Here is a 10,467-nt window from a genome sequence, read left to right on the forward strand (position 1 = left end):
AACAACTCAGTCAGAGCCACATCCCATACCCTAGATCTTGTACAGATGGAGGAGAAAAAAATAAATGCAATTCCCTCAGGATGGTAATTAAAAAGATAAGCAGATTCACTTGATCTAATTTAGGCATCTCAGTTAGAAGGCAAATCTCACCAAAATTTCTGTATAACAGAGAGCGCGGAGCAGCCTAGATCCATGTTTCAGGGATGTATGCAATTCTCTTAACATCCTACAGAGCCTAGAGTCTGAATTAAGGTTTCTCTAAATATCCTGAGGTACAGCAGTGTGAGTGCCCCTCCCAGCTTAAGCAGAATAAAAGAACACAGACAACCCAAACAGGAAGGTACAGTGGAAACAAGGAAGCAAAAATGAGCAAGGTTTAATAGAAGAATGAAGCCCAGCTAGCTATTTATCCACTTAGTTCCTAACGCTCATTATTTCTAAACATCACTGTTGCATCAGTGGATATAGATGTTTGTTACAGCTATAGCCTTTGAATGTCAATCAAATTTCAGATGAACAATTTAAGCTTCTTGAAAGCAAGCTGCATTTTATGTACCACTGAGTTATCCACTCTGCGAAGCAAGGCCACACTGTTTCACACGCTTTGTATGTTTTCCTGGGTACATACAAGCGTAGGAGCTGCTGCCACCACAGGCAAGCAGGAACAAAAACAACTTAAAAACCCTCTTGTTCCCTGAATAGAGACGCATACAACAGACAGCCTGAACGCAAGGGCAAGCAGCTTGTAACTTCTCGTTTCAGGGCTTTAGATGGGGAATTTCCAACTGATCACAGAATTACAGAATCATCACAGAGTGGTCTGGGTTGGAAGGAACCTTAAAGCTCATCCAGTTCCAAGCCCCTGACATGGGCAGGGACACCTTCCACTAGAGCAGGTTGCTCGAAGCCGCATACAACGTGGCCTTGAACACTGTCAGGGATGGGGCAGCCACAGCTTCTCTGAGCAACCTGTGCCAGGGCCTCACCACCCTCACAGGGAAGAATTTCTTCCACATATCTAATCTAAACCTCCCCTCTTTCTGTTTAAAGCCATTCCCCCTTGTTCTATCCCTCCATGCCCTTGTAAAAAGTCCCTCTCCAGATTTGTTTCGGCCCCTTTAGGCACTGGAAGCTGCTCTAAGCAGCCTTAGAGCATTCTCTTCTCCAGGCTGAATGCTTAGAAGAACCGCTGTAAGCCTATGTTAAAGATCACAGGTGCTATCTAAAGCACAATCTCCTTTCAAGTTCTACAATGTCACAGATGTCAGTGTCAACTGCTTTGAAAGCCATTTCATGCATTCAAAATAATATCTTAATATTTAGGGAACCAAATCACATATCTCGGCCTCATTTTATTTTCTGAATTACTACACGCCGCGGTGTGAAGTCGAGACCGAGGAAAGCCAGTCTCTTTACAGACAAAACAGTTTACAAACTTTAAGTGCACGAATCAGTTCAGTTCCTCCAAACTCTAGGATTTCACAGTAACTACAAGAAACAAAATCACCATTACACAAACCGGGGTCTGTGAACAAATCGGAGTCACCTCACCTCGCCAGGGCGCTCCCTTGGGCACTGAGCTGTTTGGGCACCGACACCGGTGTTTCTCCCCCTTGCAGGGCGGTCATAAAGCAAGGGCGAGCAGCAGACGCGCAAGCAGCAGGAGGTGCTGCCGGTACCTGCAGGCGTGCCCGGGCTGCCGCGTCCCCCCGCCCCGCAGGCAGCAGCGGAGCTCACCGGCCGTTCCCGTGGGAACGCTAGAGCGGCTGCCCCGCGGCCGGGACTGCGGCGGGCAGCGCAGGGGAGCCCGGCCCGGCTCCCTGACAGCGCCCGCGGCCGAGCCGCGGAGCCGGGCGGTCAGCCGCGCTCCGGCAGCGCGGAACGCACCCGAACGCTATGGTAAAGGAAACCCAAACCCAAAACAACCAAAGACCCCCACCACCCTCAAGCAGGGAGGGAAATACAAACAGAGCGGCTCGGCGCAGTAGAAACCTCGACTCTTCCTCCCCATGCCCGCCCCTGCCCGGGCGGCTGCCGTGCTCACAGGGCGGCAGGAGCAGGCGCTTCCCCGCACGGCAGCGCCGAGGCCGCCCCGGGCCCGCAGCGAGGCCCCGCGGGACGGCCAGGCTGACAGCTTCGCACCGCGCCGCCGGAGCTCGTCCCCCCACCGCATCCCCTTCCCTTACAGCAGCCGCCCCGCCGGGGACGAGGCTGCCCCGCGGGTCGGGTCGTGGCCGCGCTCCTCCAGGCGCGGAGGAGCCGCAGGCCGCCCCGCCGCTTGTACCTGTTGCGCTGCCCGTGAGCGGCCGCTCCGCACGGGCTTCCTCCGCCTCCCGCGGCGGCGGCGGTGTCAGCCCCACAACATGGCGGCGGAGGCGGGGGCCGCCCGGGAAGGAAGAGGGGGAGGGAGCCGGAGCCGGCGGGCACGGGGCGAGGGCGCCGCTGGGTGCCCGCTCCGCGCCCGGCAGCTGCGGGTGAGGGCGCGGGATTGGGGGCGTGCCGCGGGGGGGCCTTGACAGCAGCCCTGAGGGGGGCAGGCAGCCCCGGTGCTCGGTACCCGGGTGCAAGGCCGGAGACTAAAGGAAGGGTCGCCTTGCCCTCGGGTGCTGCCTCCCCGCAACCCGAGCTGCCCACGTAGGACTACTGGGTTCTGGAGGTGGGAGACATGGACCCCCACCGCTGCCTGGATGGATCTGTGCGGTGCAGAAGCCGGATCCCTCGAGGCAGCGAGCTGTGCTGCCAGCACCCATCATTAAAATCACGGAACGGTTTGAGTTGGAAGAGACCTTAAGCATCATCCAGCTCCAACCCCCCTGCCACAGGCAGGGGCATCTTCCACTAGAGCAGGCTGCTGAAAGCCCCATCCATTCATCTGTGTTGTTTGCTCCACAGGGTGATGTCTGCAAAGTAATAAACTACTGTTTAAAGACCTCGACTGACAGAAAATTTACCACCTCTTTGCTAAAATTTTTCTCCCTCTTGATTCAAACCTCTGCCTTCCCATCTGCTCCACGAATTACTTTTTCTTTAGTTTTCCAGCTCTATATGTTTAGGAAAAAAAGGGGTAATAAACTCAAAAATAATCTCAGAGACTGTTAGTTTCTTGTGGAAGCTGACAAGCCTCTGGTTTGATCATCCTGCACAGGCAGAGCTCCCAGATACAGCTAGTTCTTCCTCACTGTATGCTCCGGGAGCAGCATGAGAGTGCCCGTGGGAGTGCCTGGAGGTGCTTCCAGTGGGAAGTGTGTCCCGCTGGGATGCTGGGAAGGAGGAGGCTGGCACCAGGAACTAAATTCAGCTCACATCAGGCGTTATTCAGTATTCTGAAATATGTATGGTTTCAGGGATTTATCTTTTAAAAAGTTAAAGAATCCTATTGAAAGAAAAGGCATGGAAAATGCCATCATTTTTAAACGTCATTTTCGTCCTTCAGCAAGTGGATCTTGCTATGGACAGAAGACCACGGCACCTTTCTGCTATGTTTTTGCCGTGGACATAATTATATATCACCTTCATACAGAGCAGATTTTTCCACTGACTCATTCTTCTGGGTTCTTAATGAGCCTTCCCAGTTTGTTACACCTCTTATCAGTCATTGTGAGTCCAGAACAGTCATGTTACCGTGCCATGTCTTCGTCGTGGTCACATACTATCACATGCTACTCTTCAGTATTTTTGCTTACAGACCTAATGTTTTCGTATGCTGTTACAGTTGCCACGTTGCACTGGCAGCTCAGACTCATGTATTTATCCCTCGGGATATCCTCAGCCCCTACCTGATTCGATGCTTTCAGTGTTCTCCATCCTCACTCCCAGCCCAAAAGCATGCTCTTGTGGTTTTGTTCCTGTGCACAGACAGCAAACTCGTCTTTGAGGCAGACATTTGCCATGGAGGTGGATTAAAACACATGTTGTTCCAGGGGCACTTGCTGACTTTGTGATTTAAATGACACAGTGGCCCCCAGCCCAGGTGGCCTTCAGCTGCTTTGAAGTTATCTGCAGATTCCATGAGCAGTACTTCATTTAATTCCAAATAATTGACTGAGATAATAGAGCAGCCCCAGGTCAAGAACAGACTCCTCCGGAGCCCAGTTAAAGTGTCTCTCATCTGACATTTTTCTTTTGAATTACTTTATGATGTCTCTTAAAATGCAGCCTTTAATCCATTTAGTACACATTGTAGTGAGAGTGTAGTTCTAAATGTGACTGTTGTGTAGGCAACACCTTCAGCTTACTTTGCAGTGAAGATCGGTGCTTGCATCAAATGTAACAGTCTACAGGTTCATAAAGGCTGTTGTAGAGAGGATTAAGATAACTATAAGCCAGATAAACATGTTTCTTCTCATAGGAAGCAAAAGATCAGGTTACTGATTACAGTAGTTAAGTATTGGGAAGGGAAGAGGATAAACCTATCAACAAACATCTCCAAGAACAGGTTAGACAGATACCTGTGAGGAGTTGGGTAAATACAGTGCATCCTGCCTAGAACATTGAACCAGGTGTCTTCTCAAGGGACCTCACGGCTCTTTTCTTCTATAATTAATGTTACTACTAGCTCCCGCTGAGCAAATGGACTTGGGGCGCGTACTGTGTGACGTGTCAAAAGGCCGTGCGCAAAGCCAGCAGGGAGAGCTGGGAAGCTGTGCCAGGGGCTGGGCGTGTGTTTTGTGCACATGGTAAAAGGGAAGATGAATCATACGAGGGGTGAGTTTTAACGTATATTTAGTTGATTTTAATTTTATATACAGTTCTGCAACTACTTAAGCCTATGGCTAGGCTAGAATATGACTTTTAGTGATTCCCATTACCTGCTTTGACACCTGTATTGCCTCCGTTGCAAACTCCAATAGGAAAAAAAAGGTAGATATCTGGAAGCTGTAACATCTTAGCTTTGAATACCACCTTAGAACACGATGTGCAATTTTGTACCCTAACAGTGTTCACAACTATTATTTACATATTTTAATATTTTGTGTTCTTACTGTTAAACATTCCACTCTCGCCACACTAGATAATTCATAGCTAATTCACCAGATAATTCATATCTATCACCAGGGATCCATATTGGGCCCAATACTGGACTCTCTCTGGAAGTTGGAGAGAATGCAAAATTCAGCTGACTCCCTAGAGAGAAAAACGTATGTTAAAAAAAACCCCAGCATATCAAAGCTCTATGTATTTTTATTCTAAACAAACTGAACGCTGTTTTGCCTGCATTACCACAACCAGAGCTAATCAGAGCTATTAGAACAATAAATATCTGTAAGATTAATTAATTAGCAGGAAGAGGAGCAGGCCTCACAGGCTGCTGTGAAGACACATTCGAGTGCAGTAGCCCCTCAGTTGCTCTTCCTTGGAATTGGAGCACATAGACATCTAAAGTTTAGTGTGAGCTATAAAAAATGCATCCTTAAAGTGAAGCTGAGCTCTTAGTCAAACTGAGAAGACTCTTACAGACATGGTTTTTTTAGTGATTCCTGAGGCACATCTACTTTGTCTAATTTTTTTGTTTTCTTTTGTTTTAATTAGTAACTGCATTACCATTTCTTTACAATGAAGAATTTTCTCCTCTGGTTTGCTAGAATGAAATTTGTTTCCATTCAGAGTTTGACTACTGCTTAAAGTAGGTTCAAAAGGAAAAACTGCTTCTATGAAGGTGAAGTTTCTAAAGCCACTGTTGCAGATGCTGCTTTTGAGCATCTCAGGGTTTGGGGAGAATGTTTTTTTCAAGCTACAATATGCAATTTTGGGGCTGATGTCAAGTACCAGGTGAAATAAAAGTCCCATCAGGTGGTAGGTAGTACCCTTCTAGCAAGGAGTAGACAGTGGCAGAGCAAAAATGGGGGAACGAATATGTTTGTCTCAGAAAGGCATTAAGGTAAGGGAAATTACTTAATAATAACTGATGAGTAATAGGAAAGACAGCTGAAAGAAGAAAACTATGCTATGATAGCAGGGAGACTTGTTCTAGATGTAGGGGCAAGGTTGCAGCATAGCAGCTACCCAGAAGAGAGAAGCAGAAAAGAAGTAGAATTTACTATGAGCAATGTCTCACCCTCTAGTATTACTATGTTATCATTTACTATCCTACATCTCCTTGTCATATCTGAGCCAAACCCAACATACAATAGCAAAAAGATATAACGAAGGTGGAGAAACTATAAATATTAATTAATAAATATTGTTTTTAACATTAAGGCTGTACTTTTTAATCATTAACCGTACTGTGTCCTCAATTTCCTGCTATAGGCAATTTTGCTATCTTCAAAGTAATAAGGGAAGATCTTCACTAACAGCAAAAGAGATCATTAACAAAGTTGCTTAGCCTGAACTGAGAGGCAGTAGGTAATATGACTTATTCCCTTCTCTCAGCTTGCTCCATAATATTGCTTATTTTCTCTGCTGTGCTGCAGGAAAACACACCAGAACTGAATTCTCTGTCCTCCCTATCCAAGCCTTCTGACCAGACAGTGCCTAAGCTTGTTGGCAGACATGTTTCTGCGAGTGTATGTTTAAAACAATATAAAGTTAAGCCGGAACAGAAGTGAACACCAGAAATCAGTTGCTGCCAAGAATAAGTCACGCTTTGTGTACAGTTACTGATCAAGGATCAAGGAATGTCAAGTAAAGCAATGAGTATTTCTGAATGGTCAAAAAGCAGTAGTTGCAACACAGTGATCTGCACAGGTTCCTCTTGTGGTGTCCTGTTTAATTCCGCTTGCTAATGGGAGGCATTTCCTCATCTGGAGAGTCCAGCTTTTTGGCCCAGCTAAAAAGAACTACTTAGAAACAGCCACACCTGCCTGATGAATGACAGCTCTGACTCCTTTATTAGATTCAACTCTATTATTCATGCTAAATTTTCTTTTCTGCCTCCTTTTTACCTTCATCTAATGAAGGTAAATGAAGAGACAATGAACCTCCACTTAATACTGCTGCCAGGTTTCATTTTTACATCAGTATTCAACAATTTTGTTTCTTTTGAGCAAATGCTAGATACTGTCTTTAGCCTAGGTGTTTATTTAAACCTGGAGGCACAAAACACAATGGGATAAACAAAAGGACAAGTTAATATTTATTTTCCACACCTAACACAACAGAGGTGGTGCATTTCTGGTGTTGATTCTAAGGAATAATTTATCAAAAAAGTATAAAAGGCACAAAGCACATGCTGTATCAGAAGTAGTACTTCTACAGATGCTGTTTTGGTTTCTGAACCAGAAACCCACACAGTTTCTAAAACAATAAATGGTACATGATACTGTATTCATTTGCAGGATTTTCCATTACTTAATAGCTATAAAATATAGTATACAATAAAATATTCATGTCCCAACTTTGTACCCTGCCAAGCACAGGTATTATTTTGTAGGGGATGGAGAGCTGGATGGTATTTGTTTGAAGAGTGGCAAAGGCTTCTTTGCCTACCACATTGAAATTATTTTGAGATTTATAGAACATCTATGTAACCATAGAGAAAGTAGATTTTCAAACAGGCCAGAATGTGTTGGGAAGGAAGGCAGTGCTGACTCATGCAGACTGAATTATGGCAAATAAAATTTTGCCAACTGCTGAGCAGACATGAGACTTTTACTTGCAAAACCTAACTGCAGCACAGGCAGTCAGAAACATTCAGGCACACGTGAATTTCACAGGCTTCAAGTGCTGACAATAACACAGTAATGGGGTTAAGCAAGGTTATTTGTAGCAATTTGCAATCTTCACACTATAATTAGTAAATTATACCTTGGTAAGCCAGAGCTGCAAGTTCATTTCAGATGCATTTTTCTCTCCACACTCATGTTTTAATGCAAGCCAAGAAGCCAGTCGAATCCCACTAGGCTGGTATCCCTACTGCATTTGTTATAAAAGATGCTTTTTCCCCCCCAAAGCTTTCTGGTTTAGGTGCTAGAAACCTGTCACTGGGTGCATATTGTTAGGTTATTTGGTAAAAGCTCATGTGCATGCCCACAGAGACAATTGCTTGGTGGGGATAACCAAGTAATACTTGGCCCAGCTACCCATCACAGGGGCTATCAGCCCACCAAAAATCCATCTCCACAAGCGCAAAGGGGACAGGGGCACAAAGGCAGGTGACAACCCAAGTTACAGTTTCCTGAGAAGTGAACACCTTGTGTGGGCCTTTCCCAGGGCTGTCCCAGCAGAGCCATCAGCCCCAGGGTTCTGGCATGAAACTTCTCAAGGTGAGATTTGGGAGCAGCCCTCCAGGACTATAAGGGTTATGGGCTTGGGGGTGTGCTGCACATTATGGGATGCAGGGGAAGAAGCTCAACATGAGCCTGCAGTGTGCGCTTGCAGCCCAGAAAGCCGATTATATGCTGGGCTGCATCAAAAAGAGCATGACCAGCAGGTTCAGGGACATGATTCTCCTGCAGCACAGAGGCTGTGGCTGCCCCATCCCTGGCAGTGTTCCAGGCCACGTTGGACAAGGCTTCAAGCAACCTGGTCTAGTAGGAGGTGTCCCTGCCCACAGCAGGGGGTTGGACCTAGATGTCTTTAAGGTCCCTTCCAACCCAAACCATTCTGTGATTCTGTGAAGCTATGATTTTTGGATTGCAGAGGATTTACTATGGAATTTTTGGGGGAGGAACCAAATGTGGGAAAAGGGAGGGATTTAGGTGATCTGGGGAGAAATAAGTGTGGGGAATGGAGGGGCATTGGAGGGTCATATGTTCAGGTGCCAGCAACTGGTGAGACTGCAATCAAGGGACCAGCACTACTGTTAAGTAGTGTACCTCATGGTATACATATTGCCTGAATTTTGTGGGGTTCTCTTGGAATTACATGTTGCTTTTAAAGGTTGAATGATGTAAGAATCAACTTTGAAATAAATCAGATCTTTCAGAACATTTTGTGAGTTGCTGTGAAAAGGAAAGTTTTTCAGATTCACAGATTTATGGAAAGATGCAGGCATGGTATGGAGGAAATAAGCCCTGTGATAAGATAGGCAAAACAGTGTAAGACAGTAAATGTATGATTAATAACATAATTAATAAAATCAGATATTAATTGACAGGACAAACAGATCCGCTGGTTTTAAGCCGGCTTATGGAAGTCTACCAAAAGCTCTGTGTTGATGAGAAACACAGAAACACAGTTTGCCCTGACTATGACTCTTGCTTGCCGCATGCAATGCTGACAGTCTGAAGCGCTACTGCCCTCCTCTGCCTGACGTTCCGCTGGACTTTTCCATGACAAACAGAAGCAAAGACAAACTGTTCCCCCGGCTGCTGCAAGTAAAAACATTGCGCCGTGGCTTAAAGTTGTGGCGTTCAGGGGGTTGGATCTAGCTTTGAAGACTTTTGCCAAAACCAAGTGGAGCTTTTAGATCTTTAGAGCTTTTTAGGGGTTTTCTGCACTTGAGAGTTGTTTTTGAAGAGTGGGAAGTCTTTTCAAGCAAGTCACTTTGTAACTTACATTGACATTAAAGTTTAACAGAGTTCAGGACAGAGCTGAAATCAATGGAGTGTGAAAAAGAGACCATACTATCAGCCATTAATGCTTCACTTACATTTTCATGCAAGGGTTGTCTCGCTTTCATGCTGCTTCTTGCTTTGGTAAGGGAAATCTACAACAATTTGCTGATCTACTTCACTGATCTCCTCAGAGCCTTTCTTAGAATTCATTTGCCTGAATAATGTTATAATAGCCCACAGAGTCACTAAAAGACCATCAGTTGTCTAATAACTAATGATTCTAATATTTCTGACCAATAATCTTCACCTGTCTATTACCTTTAGCCTTCAAGTCTAAATAATATAAGGCAAAAATATCTTTTTGTCCTATGTCAGCACTGTCAGGAAAAGGGCTTTTACTGCCCAATAAAATAAATCCATTGGCACTTGGCACTGGCAGTCCTTCCAAAGAGATACTATTCTGCATTGCTGCAGTTGAATTTGCTTTTCTTCTGCACTGGGATCATCTTGACTGGATGCCACAGCCTAGATTAATATCTTTGTACTTAGCAAGAATATTAACTGGACTGACAGCTGCAAACATGGCAGTTTCAACCTGATAGAAATAGCAAGCATACAATGGTGGCGTCTCATGTTTCTGCCATGCTGAAGTCCATTTTGTCTTACAAAGAGCCAGCTCGGTCTTGACTAAGTAGCACTCACTAGATTGAGAAGATTTAAATAAGATGAAAGAGAAAAAACCACTTTAATACATACTCACAGCAAAGGAAAGGAGCTTTGTCACTGTTATACAGACGTCAGGATAACAATAGGTTCCTGGTAAAACTCACAAAATCTTTCTTTAGCATCAGGAAGTCTTCATTAGGCTGCATCAAAAGAAGTGTGACCAGCATGTCAAGGAAGGTGATTTCCCCACCCTGCTCTGCTCTCATAAGACTCTCTTCCACCTAGTGGAAGGTGTCCCTGCCGGTGGCAGGAGGGTTGGAACTAGACGATCTTTAAGGTCCCTTCCAACCCAAACCATTCTATG

At 45.5% G+C, this 10,467-nt stretch overlaps 1 protein-coding gene across 6 annotated transcripts in view; it reads right to left on the reverse strand.

The window, feature by feature from the left end:
* The window catches only part of ITSN2 (intersectin 2), an 85,110-nt gene extending 82,735 nt beyond the window's left edge, over positions 1–2,375 (reverse strand). For 5 of the 6 annotated variants that reach the window (XM_030490308.1, XM_030490306.1, XM_030490307.1 and 2 more), the window contains exon 1: positions 2,285–2,375. The gene's annotated coding sequence lies outside the window, so the exon portion shown is untranslated. Of the gene's footprint in view, positions 1–1,551; positions 1,657–2,284 lie in introns of those variants that run through there. The other variant, XM_030490305.2, reaches the window with a different exon arrangement.
* Between the last annotated feature and the right edge of the window lie 8,092 nt (positions 2,376–10,467).

Source organism: Strigops habroptila, chromosome 6 (assembly GCF_004027225.2).
Source record: "Strigops habroptila isolate Jane chromosome 6, bStrHab1.2.pri, whole genome shotgun sequence".
Lineage (NCBI taxonomy): Eukaryota > Metazoa > Chordata > Aves > Psittaciformes > Psittacidae > Strigops > Strigops habroptila.